Source organism: Stenella coeruleoalba (assembly GCF_951394435.1).
Source record: "Stenella coeruleoalba genome assembly, chromosome: 4".
NCBI classification, from domain to species: Eukaryota; Metazoa; Chordata; class Mammalia; order Artiodactyla; family Delphinidae; genus Stenella; species Stenella coeruleoalba.
In genome coordinates, this window is record NC_137149.1 from 71687905 (window position 1) to 71700881 (window position 12977).

The 12977-nt window shown below is 43.5% G+C and overlaps 1 long non-coding RNA gene across 1 annotated transcript in view; it reads left to right on the forward strand.

Annotated features, from left to right (window-relative positions):
- Positions 1-9969: 9969 nt before the first annotated feature.
- Positions 9970-12977, forward strand: part of LOC307185989 — a 40699-nt gene continuing 37691 nt past the window's right edge. The window contains exon 1 of the long non-coding RNA XR_013828231.1: positions 9970-10162. This is a non-coding gene — a long non-coding RNA (uncharacterized lncRNA). The remainder of the gene's footprint in view (positions 10163-12977) is intronic.

Genomic DNA, 12977 nt, shown 5'->3' on the forward strand with positions numbered 1-12977 from the left:
TAATCAATGAAAATGAAATATTTTAAAAATTAAACTGGCAGAATGATTCCCTTAGTTGTAGCACATTTAAGCACGATCAAATGAGACAACACATTAGAATGCAGTTTTGAAAAACTACAAATTCACTCCTGTTCACAATTCACACAAATTCATTATTGTTACTCTCATCGTACACCTCCATATTGAGTTAAACAAAACATTATTTCTCAAGCTTGAGGCATAAACATCATTCCATATGTTAGCTTGAATGCAGGGTTTTGGAGCTTGTTTGATCTGTTTAGAGATTCCTTAATATTTTTGCATAATCCATTTCTATTGCCCATAAAATCTCCTTTGATTCCAGAGCAATATGCTCCCACGATATTTCCAGACTTGTTCTAGCTAAGGGGAACAAATCTGTTATTATTCACACACACCTACCCCATTTACAAAGATCTGAGGTAGAAGACTAGGGGAAACTACTGATTGCCTACCTAGTATCTATTTCATCCCTTTCCCTCAAATATGATTCCAGTTTTGAATAGGCAACCCCCCCCCGCACCTTTCCCTGCACAGTTCAAAAAACTGACCCTGTCCCTCCCTCCCAATGGTATAACCTGTGATATAGGTTGGTGATGGAAATCCTGGAACTTGGAAGCTTCTGTGAGGGTTTTCTGCTATCAAAAGGTGGAGATTTGGAGGCGGAGATCCTTTGTTTAGTAGAGCACACTAACTGGGGGTATTTGGAGATGCAAAGTTAGACCCAGAGAATAGTTTAGAGTGTGTGTGTGTGCGCATGCGTGCGATGTGGTAGGTAACGGCATTACGTCAGAAAATAAGCACTATTTAGGAGGGTTGAAGCTGGGAACTCGAGTTCATAGGAAAAGCGTCTCAGGAGGGTAGAGGAAGGCAAGACGTTGGTGACAAGCTGCAGTCTGGGGGACAGACCATGACCAGCAGGAAAAAATTCCCTACCCCAGGGAACAACCAAGGGATGTCTAATACAGTTTTATTTGTTGCCATTTACCTTACTGTGCTGTCAGTTCCTCCTATGTCCCCAACTTCAAAGCAGGCGATGCACAACAACCCTGGGTTCGTGATTCTCTGGGGGACAAAGCGCATTGGGTTGTGTTCAGCAAGGCATGAAATAGGACAGTGAGAGAGGGCGACCTCTGTAGAGCTGAATGTGATGTCCGGAAAGAAGGCTCAGCCTGGACAGGTCTACAGAATGAAAATCTCCCCCTGCCCCCCAAGCAATTCCTGGCAGGGGTTGGAGTCTTTCCCACAGCACGTGGGATGGAGGTTCCAGCCATTTCATTTGGATGTTAAAGGGTAACATCAGAAACTAGGGAATCTGGGGACAGCAGGTTACCAACGGAATCATGCTCATTACGTACGTTCAAACATATATTTGTGTCTTTGCTGGAGTCATTCTTCTTGTTTTAGTCCTTTGCCGTTTTCTTCCCCAGCAGATAAACTTTTGTGGCAAAGATCTTTAAATTGTTAATTTAGTACATTCACACAATAGGGTTGCTGCCATGTGTTGCTTATCATAGGAAGTGCAAATGATCAGAGTCAAACAGAACATTTTTGTATTTAGCCTGTTCCACAGAGCTGTCTTCTTATAACCTTTTTTTCATTAACAATGGAGAGAAAAATACACTGACGTCAGCTGTGGATGTTGCCAAAGAAGACATTTGCTTTCTGTTAGCCTCAATCCTCCTCTCCGAGGCTTACCGCATCTCATGATGGGCTCCCAGGGCAGGATCTGCTTTATGTAGGGCTCCCAGAGATAAGGATGGGAGAAACTCCTGTTCAGAGCTCAGCTGTCCCATTGGAGCTCTTTTTCTTCCTCTTCTTGTGGAACATTTGGCAACTTCAGTCAGAGGTCGCTGAGCCCACCCAATCCTGAGATACATATTCCAGGCACGGCAGTGTGGCTAATGTGTGCAGCACCAGCAGGGCTTAGCTTACGACATCTACGTTTTGGGAGAAGCAGTTGGTGTGTTCATCTCCAGATGTGGCCCATCTGTGCTCTGGAAAGGAAGTAATGTCCTTCAGTGAATGCAAATGGTGGAGGGATATGCAGTTTACGCCCCTGGTCACTTTCATGGAGTGGGAAATGGCCCAGTGAGACCTCTTGGGGTCATCTCAGGAGAGTGTCCCAAATGGCCAATCAAGGCTGGATCCTGGCAGTCCCTTTAGTGCAGACTTTGAGGAGAGGAGAATGGGATTTAGTCTGGGTAGGGAGAAATTGACGATCGTAAGATGGTTACAGTGGTGCTAAGGGTCTGAGAGATCAATAGGCCCCTGGTACAGAACGAAGGAGTAACTGTGCAGTAACCTCTGGGAAGGCAGAAGGACCCACTGCTAAGGAAGCCCTAGGTCACGGACATCACTCATGTATGTACCTGTACGTGTACCACATGAGTGAAAGTGGGTGTGTGCTGGGGGACACCTATTCCTAAGTTCTTAGGACCTATTCCCTCTCTCCCATTCTTTTTCTGTATTGAGTTAAAATTCACATAACCTAAAATTAACCACTTAAAAGTGTACAACTCGGTGGCATTTAGTACATTCACAATGTTGTGCAACCCCCTCCTCTATCTAGTCCCCCAATATTTTATCACCCTGAAAGGAAACCCTGTGCCCCTTAAGCAGTCTCTCCCATATCATCCTTCTTCCAAGACTCTGATGACCACTAATCTGCTTCCTGTCTCTATGGCTTTACCTGTTTTAGATATACCATATAAATGGAATCGTAAAATACGTGACCTTTCATGTCTAGCTTCTTTTTTTTTTTTTGTGCGGTACACGGGCCTCTCACTGTTGTGGCCTCTCCCGTTGCGGAGCACAGGCTCCGGACGCGCAGGCTCCGCGGCCATGGCTCACGGGCCCAGCCGCTCCGCGGCACGTGGGATCCTCCCGGACCGGGGCACGAACCTGTGTCCCCTGCATCGGCAGGCGGACTCTCAACCACTGCGCCACCAGGGAGGCCCTAGCTTCTTTTTAGTACAGTATTTTTGAGGCTCATCCATGTTACAGCATGTATCAGTATTTCATTTTTTATGGCTGAATAATATTCCCTCATGTGGCCAGACCACATTTTGTTTATCCATTCATCAGTGGATGGACATTAGGGTAATTTGCACCTTTTAGCTATTTTTAACAGTGTTGCTATGAACATTTGTGTACTAGTTTTTATTTGAATTTCTCTCCCCATTTTATAGTGTGCCTTTCTCAGAGAGAACAAAAGTTACAAATGTTAAATGAAACATGATCACACATGAAATCAGTGATAGAAGATGTTATGGTTCTATTTATTTTATGACCACTGTTGTAGACCTCACAAAATATTCATTGCCACAAACTAAAGATAAGTGATAACTACGTGTGTTAGACAAGGGCTGGAAAAAAAGGAATAGAAATTCAGAAAAATTTTGTCCTTTAACTGATACGGAAGTGTCTTTAAATTTCTGTTCATCTTTAAAAAATTGAAGTTGGGAATGTCAGGCAATGAATTATGGGTATGGCTGGTGACAGACGATTTTACAGGTCATCAAATAATGTACTCACACCAAAAGAAAAGGCCTTGGCCTTACACATTGACCAATACCTTGTATATTTATATATTTATGTTTTTTTCTATTTTTATGATGATGTATTATATATTTAATATACAATATATATTGTATACAATTTAAATGGTACACTTATATATTTTTAAGTTGAAATAAAGTGTTTTAAGACTTAGAAAACAGATACATCATGACAGCCATTAGATTGTACCTACCCCTCCTTCCTCTCCAGTTACAGATTTGTTGATTTAAGATTTGATTCTCTAACTGGATTGCATGGAGGAGGGAAGAGAGGTAAAAATGGAAAGGTAAGTGTAGAGCCAGAGTGCATAGACTACTCTGGTGTGTCCAGGAGCCAGAAGACAGGAAGACAGGACACCCGGCTCCCTAGCTCCTCATCGCATAATCAGTAAAGTGTCGTCAGACACACTCAGAGACGGGGTCCTTCTCAGAGAGGTCTTGAGCCTCTGAGCCTTGAGGGCTGCTTTTATCAAGGAGGGAGCTGTCGCCAAAGGTCCTGTGCGGACCCAGTGACAATCAGTGCTGGCTGAGAGAGTGATGGTGGTGATAATAGCACAGACCACTGACCTGTTCCCCTCCCCTTCATCCTCCAAATGCCAGTCCACCAAACTTGCCATCCAAGTAATGCTTTGAGTACAAGGAGAGAGAGGAAATGCCTCTCTGGGGTGGTTGATAGCACATTTCCCTTGTGGCAGGTAACTTTCGTATCTGAGAAAGGGTCATCAGCAGGGAAGACCGTAGTGGATTGGTAAGATCTGATTTTATTTTGCCTACAGCATCTGTGGGTGATACTGGAACTCCCCTTATTCAATGGCAGCAGAACCCTGCTTTTTCCTTGGGAGCTAGGAAAATGATGACTTTTTAGTTCCCTTGTAAGTGGGAGTCTCAGCTCACAGCCAGCACTGACTGCCAGCTACCAATGTATGAAGAGTAAGTGACCATCCCTGACCAGATTGTTGCTCAAGAAATGGGATTCTCTGTGCCCTTTGACCTTTCCCAGCCAGTCCTATGTCTTACTCCAACAAATTTATTATAATAGTGACATCTGTAAGAAAAGATGAGATATCTGGAAAAATGGTAAGACATGTAATTCTAGACCAGAATTGAGGGAAAACTCTTGCTTCCCAGGCCAAACACGATGTGAGCCAAATAAAACTTTTAAATCCAGCCTTTTAGCTGAAAGTCCGTAATTTTTCCTTTCCCTAAATCTTTTTTTTTTCTTTTTGGACAAGGCTCATCTGGGAGTCACCAAAGTCAAAAGATAAACAGCAAGGAGTATTTATTAAACCATCTGAAATTCTCAAAACCTGAGAACACCTTTGAGCAATTACAATGGAGTTACGTGTAAAGGTAACTTTTTCAGATTGGTCAAAATTTTCACTGTCTTAGACAAATGAATGGCTGATATATTGTTTGATATTATAGAAACCTCCCAATTACTGGCTAGGGAAGGTTGTGCACAGCTTGTTAGAAGCCCAAAGGCTTAAGGGTTTGTTTGTTTGTTTTTTTATAAATTTATTTATTTATTTTTGGCTGTGTTGGGTCTTTGTTGCTGTGCGTGGGCTTTTCTCTAGTTGTGGCGAGCAGGGGCTACTCATCGTCGTGGTGCGCGGGCTTCTCATTGGTGGCTTCTCTTGTTGCGGAGCACCAGCTCTAGGTGTGCGGGTTTCAGTAGTTGCGGCACACGGGTTCAGTAGTTGTGGCTCGCAGGCTCAGTAGTTGTGGCGCATGGGCTTAGTTGCTCCGCGGCATGTGGGATCTTCCCGGACCGGGGCTCAAACCTGTGTCCCCTGCATTAGCAGGCAGATTCTTAAGATTCTTAACCACTGAGCCACCAGGAAGTCCAGGGTTTGCTTTCTGACTTGAGGACTGAAAAGGCACTGTACATAGGGTGTGTGTGTGTGTATTTATGTGTGTGTGTATGACATTTCCCTTGCTGAGGCTAGCTCAAAGAAGGGTGCAGCAATCCTTTCACAAAATCCCAGCCTATGGACAGCCAGTTGCTCATGTGTGGATCACGGCACATGTGGATCATGGCAACAACACAGAACCTCCAGTCAAAAGACCTGGCTCAGCATCCTGGCTCTGCCAATTGCAGCTGAATGACCCTGGACAAGACACTTAAGCACCTTTACTCTCTCTGCCTCATCTGTAAGAAGGGTGTCTGTATTTGATGGTCTCCGGGGTTCCTGCTGGCTGTAAGAGCTATGACCATTTGTTTGAGCCAAGGCTTTGGCATAGCGACAGACAGCTGGCTTTAGAGACCCCGTTTATCAACAGCATCTGCATAATTTACCACTTCCTTAAGTCCCAATATTTCTCAGATGCTCGCTGTTCTGTGGAATCCACAGTGCTCTCCAGCTGAAAGGGCAGGCAGAGAAGGAGAGGGGCAGAAAGTCTGGTTAAAATATTGAAAGTGAGAACTGATGGTGTGAGACAACTCCATATATTGATTTTAGACAGCTTCCTCTGTCCTTGGCCACAGAAGAGCCTACTCCACTGCTTCCCTCTGGCCCACATTGACCCAGAGTGAAGCCATGAAAAGAACACTGCTTTTTCTGGCTTCATGCTGGCCGAGGCGGGTAAAAAGCAGCTCCTTTCCACAACATATTTCCTTGCACCTCCTGACAGTGTCTCCTTCAGCTACTGAAAAATGGAAGACCACAAACCAAAAGGCTGTTTCAGGAACCAGAGTTGAGAGAACCTGGAAAGGGACCCCAAAGGGAAGTCATTCTGGAGGGATGGCAATGGGTCCTTGAGCCAGAGTCAGCAAGGGAACCAGCAGCATCTGTGACAACGCCAAGCACAAACGGAAACGATCGTTCGAGGTCTCTGGGGTCACAGACACGGGGCTCCCTAGCTGAGGGTTTGATCCTTCTCCAAGGAGAGCCTAGGAAGAGAGAGTGCTTGCTAAACGATGGCTGCCTTCCCAGGATAGCAATGCGACTTGTTTTTCTTTTCTGAATACCTGCTGGGTTTGTCTGTGGTCCATTCAAGTCTGCGGAACCCTCTTGCCCTTCCTGTTTTGCCCCGGATTGCCTGTATCTTTCTTCCTGTATCTTTCTCTCAGTTTGGCTCTGGGATAGCACTTGACTTTTACAATTAGAGAACAGGAATTACTCCATTTTGCTCCCATCTCAGGGGACAAAACTCACTGAGATGCCTTTGTGACGTCAGAGACGCCACACAAGTCCAAATGCTCTGGTTTCTGGAGGTGGTTTGCCCTTTGCTTCTCAGCAGAAGCTTCTCTGGACAGGCTGTGAGAAGAGTGTCTTGAGGAGAATGTAGCTTTGTGAAATGTTTGCAGACATGGGCTTTTCGGTTTGGGGCTTTTCTTCCTGTGGGTTACTAGTGTACCTTGTAGTTTGTGGCTCTTTTATAGTTAATTTTTTTTACACTAATAAGAGTTAATAAATTTGTTAAATTAATACTTTCTGGTTCAGTATTTAGCACAGATACCTTCACAATACTGATAGTTGAAACAGAAAGGACTAATTAAACTAATGCTTAATAAGTCGGTTTTTGTCCCAAACTGGGTATTTCTTTATATTTCTCCAATACTTATTTATGGAATCCTTCAAGCTTTTCCAAGGATATAAATATTTTTGGAGAAATTTTTCCACCTATGGTTTCAATCTTAGGTCAAATCCAAGCAATATTTTATTAAATTAATATTATTTGGGAGTTTTAATCTAGGTTTTCATGAATAAACTTTTGAGCTCTCAGGAAGCTTTGGTAGATCAGCACTTTTCAGAAGCAAAATAGGATATAAAAATGCAGCTTGTTTGAAAAAATTCTGCTTGATAAAACCAGCACAAAGCCAGGAGACCAAAGACAAACTGTATTTACAATTCATATCACAGAGGGCTTATTTCTTTAGTATAAAGAGTTTTCCTACAAATAGGTATAAGGAAGACCAACCACCAGTGGAAAATTGGGCAAGCATGTTAACAGATAATTCACAGAAAACAAAATTTTATATAACTCTTAAAATATGAAAAGATCCAGTCGTTACTCATGACAAGAGAAATGTCCTTAAAACTAAAATGAGTTATATCTTTTACCAGATTGGTAAATATGAAATTTTTGATAACACAATGTTGTTAGTGTAGGGAAACAGAGAATTGTATAGTTGAAGTAAAACTTGATAAAATCTCTAACAAAATTATATTAACAATATCTATAAATAGCATACAAATCCTTTGACTCAACAATTTCCTGTTCTGGGAATTTAACCTAAGATATAACCACACACATGTGAAATAATGTGTACAAGTCTGTTCATTGCAGCATTATTTTATTTTATTTTATTTTTATTTTATTTTTGCAGCATTATTTTAATAGTGAAACAATGGCAACAATGTAATTGTACAGGTCAAAAATTATTGTACTTTTTGCACATCTATAAAACCGAATATTATGCAACCATTAAAAAGAATGAGGCAGGCATATTTGTACTGAAATGAAGTTCCAAGATACATTGTGAGGTATAAAAAGCAAAGTAGAGAAGAATATGTAAAATAAACTATACAAAAACAAACAATATATGAAATACATATTGTATAATTACATAAAGCATACATGTCTACTTGACCTGTATTCTGTCAGATGGGTCTGTGTGTGTGTATGTGTGTGTATTTATACATGTATAGACTGTCTCTGAATGGATATACAAGAAATGGGTAATAGAGGAAAGAGAAAATGGGGGAAGGAGGATTGCTTTTCATTATATGTATTTTTGTATATCTTAAATTTTGTACGATAAGCAATTGTTCCCATTTAAAACTATCAATAAAATAATTTCTAAAAATAATTTTTAAAAGGATAAACTACTATTTTCTCTTTCAATATTCTGAAGTCCTTACATTTTTCTTGTGACCTCTAGAAGCAGGTGTCCCTGTCTCTTAAGCACAATTACTCAACAAACTAAAGAAGTCTTCATCTTATTATTCCTTCTTAAAATAAAAGGCTTTTCAAAGTTTATTTAGCCACAGCCCCTAGAGTAAATCTAGAAAAATTCCTGAGCTCTTTCTTCGCATCTGTGCCTGATCTTTTGATTCCAAGTTCTCTTCTAGATGGCTAAGTTTCTTTTTTCTTCAGGCAAAATTCAAGACCTCCTTGCTTTCTCTCCTTATTTTCCAAATGGAATAATGATTCTGGACCAGATACTATACAAATTTCTTTACCGTTATTATTTTTTTATTAAAAAAATTTTTTTTTTTTTTTTTGCGGTACGCGGGCCTCTCACTGTCGCAGTCTCTCCCGTTGCGGAGCACAGGCTCCGGACGCGCAGGCTCAGCGGCCATGGCTCACGGGCCCAGCCGCTCCGCGACATGTGGGATCTTCCCGGACGAACCCGTGTCCCCTGCATCGGCAGGTGGACTCTCAACCACTGCGCCACCAGGGAAGCCCTACTGTCATTATTTTTAATCATCACAACAATCCTGTTACAGATCCATTTTACAGATGAAGAAATGAAATACAAAGAGTTGAAGTTACTTGCTCAAAATTGCACAGTTAACAAGGGGCTTTTCAATGCTCAGAGAGATTAAAAATGACAACAACAAAAACACGTATAGCTTGGGAATAATTAACTTCTTCTACTTGGAATGAGACACAGAATGTTTAATACAAGTTGTCAGCTTGGAGGTGTTTGAGAAAATTCTTCGAAATGGCTGCATTCTTGTGTTTTTATTTCTCCTGACAGGGGAGCATATAAAATGGTTTGCTGATAACAATCTGGTGGAAAATTAATGTGACCTTGAAAACGTTGAGCAGCGTGTCCTGGGGAGGACCTGGAACTCTCCTCTGAGAATTGAATCAGTCAGGGTTCAATCAGAGAAGCATATATCTATATCTATATCTATATCTTACTTGTGCATGAGATATATTTTTATGTCTAATCACGAGCTTGAAGTTCACAGGGCAGGTGGCTGGGAAGGGGGAATGGATGTCAAGCGGGAGAGAGCAAGGACAAGCTGGAACCCATGAAGACTGACTGGAATTCAAGTCAGTTCTCCTTGCTTCCAACCTTGATGATGTGGTATCTTGCAGGAGAAGTTAGCGCCCTGCACCAAGGAGCTAAACACACACCTAGCCCAGGAGAAGAAACGCTGAAGCAGGACCCAGGGGACCAGGGGACAGTCGCAGAGCTGGCTGCTGCCTGACAAGGAGGTGGGTCGGCAGACAGAATGATACACAAGAGCAAGCGCCCACCTTGCTAGCACAGGAGCCAATATGACTGCCTCTTCACTTTCGCTCTCCAAATCTCGCACCAAAATGTCTCTTATGGCCCACCCTACCTAGAAACGCGCAGAAAAGGGAATTCTGGGAAGTGTAGTTCAGCCAAGCCGACACATTGCAGAGCCATCATGAGTGTGTTGAAGGAAGGCAGACCACAATCTTTGGGGCTCAGGTCTCTCCTGACACGCAGCTTGAGAGGCAGCCTCCTCTCCCAGCTTCCTCTAGACCCCGGGCTCATTCTCGTCTTCTCTCCTTGCTTATAGCCAGAGAAGAAGGAAAGGGGAAGTTCGGAAGCATCCACGTTTCCACCTCTGTCTCTGTCCAGTCATCATTTATTGAAGGTAAGACACAAAGACGAGGTGGTATTTTCTTTTTTTTTAATTAACTCAATTACTTGCCACATGTTTTTTAAAATTTATTTATTTATTTTTGGCAGTGTTGGGTCTTCGTTTCTGTGCAAGGGCTTTCTCCAGTTGCGGCGAGCGGGGGCCACTCTTCATCGCGGTGCGCGGGCCTCTCACTGTCACGGCCTCTCCCGTTGTGGAGCACAGGCTCCAGATGCGCAGGCTCAGTAGTTGTGGCTCATGGGCTTAGTAGCTCCGCGGCATGTGGGATCTTCCCAGACCAAGGCTCGAACCCGTGTCCCCTGCATTGGCAGGCAGATTCTTAACCACTGTGCCACCAGGGAAGCCCAAGGTGGTATTTTCTTAATAAAATAAACAAGTGAATTTCTGGTTTCTTTCTGGAGGAATAGTTGAGTACGGGGAAGTTGTTTTTCTCCTGTGATAACCTCTGTAAAGCTCTTAGTAGCTCTGCACTATGCCCCATGTACAAAAGACTGGCAGTGTCATCTGTATCACAGTGGTCTTCCTGTTGGTGGTCAAGCCCACACCTGCAATCTTGAGAATGTTCAATTCATTCTTTACTTCTGATTCAAGAGTTATCATCCTGTTCACAGCAGGAGGGGAACTGAGTCTGGTTTTGCTGGCCTGTCAGCCTCCCCTGTGTTCTGTCAGACCCTAGATTTTTTTTTTTTCCTTAGTATGCGTTGTGACCATCCCTCCCAGTCAGCAGACAGCATCTCTTCTGGAATTTCTCTCTTTCTGCCTTTTCCCTCCCTCTACTACAGCATCTCTGTCTTTTTTTATCCCATTGTTTCCTCCTCCACTGATATTTAACCCCTGTTCAAAGTTTTCAGTCATTTCTTCTCTCTGGTTGGCAAGGTGGCTTCAGATTACAAGGTAGGGGACAGGAAAGGCAGAGTGCCTCAGAGTGGGCTGGGCTCTGAGTAGAGCATCGTGAAATTAATCAGACTCCTTGGATTAGAAGACTGAACTCCTGCTCCCCTAGCTCACGTACCTCTTTTTGCAAGTTGGGCTTCATTGCAACCACTCGCTTCTATTCCTTTAGCTTCCTCCTGACTCATTTGGGGGTGTGGACGCTAATCAAGAGTGCCTTGCTAACAGCTTAGCATCTCTTACTAGGCTCTGCCCCCAACCGGTCTCTCTCAACCTCTGGGATCCTAGTTTTCTGTGATTGTTAATGTTATGTGTCAACTTGATTGCACCAAGGGGTGCCCGGGTAGCTGGTTAAACATTATTTCTGGGTGTATCTCTGAGGGTGTTTCTGTTAGAGATTAGCGATTCAATTGGTGGGCTGAGTAAAGCAGACAGCCCTCCCCAATATGGCTTTATACAATCCATTGAGGGCCTGAATAGAGCAAAAGGGTGGAGGAAGGGAGGATTTGCTCCCTCTGCCTGAGTGCTTGAGCTGGATATTGGTCTCATCCTGCCCTCAAAGATCCTGGCTCTCAAGCCTTTGGACTTGGACTGGAATCTACACCATCAATTTTTTAGCTCTCAGACTTTCAAACTATACTGCTGGCCTTCCTGGGTCTCTAGCTTGCAGATGGCAGATCATGGGACTACTCAGCCTTCATGATCATGTGAACCTGTAACTTCTTTTTTTTTTTTTTTTTCCTGCGGTACGCGGGCCTCTCACTGCTGTGGCCTCTCCCGTTGCGGAGCACAGGCTCCGGACGCGCAGGCTCCGCGGCCATGGCTCACGGGCTCAGCCGCTCCGCGGCATGTGGGATCTTCCCGGACCGGGGCACGAACCCACGTCCCCTGCATCGGCAGGCGGACTCTCAACCACTGCGCCACCAGGGAAACCCTGAACCTGTAACTTCTAATCAATCAATCAATCAACCAATCAATTGACAAATGATTATCTATCTATCTATGCATATCCTATCGATTCTGTTTCTCTGGAAAACCCTGACTAATATGGTTTCTGTTCCATTGCCTAGTGGAGAGCCAGACTTTCAGCCTAGTCTTTTTGGATGGCCCCTTCACTTGGTCTAGCTATTTCACTGTCCCTGAACTCGGATAATCCTCGACCCCATACTCTGGGCTCATAGATCAGTCCTGTCCTTCCTTGCGCTCAGGCCAATAAACTATAACCCCACGTGGGACCCAGCGTTCAGACTTCCCTTTCTGGGAAGAGCGTTCAGGCATCAGGCTGGGCTTGGAGCTTTTGAAGAGCTACTGCAGATTCAGCTTTGGGGCAGTGAGGAAGGTGGGTGCAGGGTGGGGGAAGGTTGTTTTTAAGATGCCCAGCAGGCTCTAACATAGGTGGCCTTGATGGAATCTTCCAACTTCAAGAGTCAATAATTATGCAGTGGAGCCAGGAAGGATGGCTGGGTGGCCCCAGTGGGCAGATACCTGGGATTATGAGAGAATAGGTACTGGGATGATGGCAGAAGGAGAAAAAGCACACTTCTTTCTAGGAAAGTAGATTAGGTTTTGTTCTGTCTCCTGGGATAAGATAATGGGAAGAGACTTTAGTTATGTAACTCAAACCCAGGAAGGACCTAGAATTCCAAGCAAGTCCTGATATGTATGGTCTTTCTATGTTTTCCTTGAGAGGTAGTTATGAACTCATTCTACCAGCGATGGAGAACTCACTTCATACTTGATCTTTGGGGAGCTCTAATTCTGAACAAATTCCTTAATATATTGTATCAAATCCATCTTCTCATTTATTGTTAATTTTCTTAGGTGTGGATAATGGTCGTGTGGTTATGTAGGAGAAAGCCCTTATTACTGGAGATGCATTTTAAAAATAAGGGTGAAGTATTATGATATCTGCAACTAA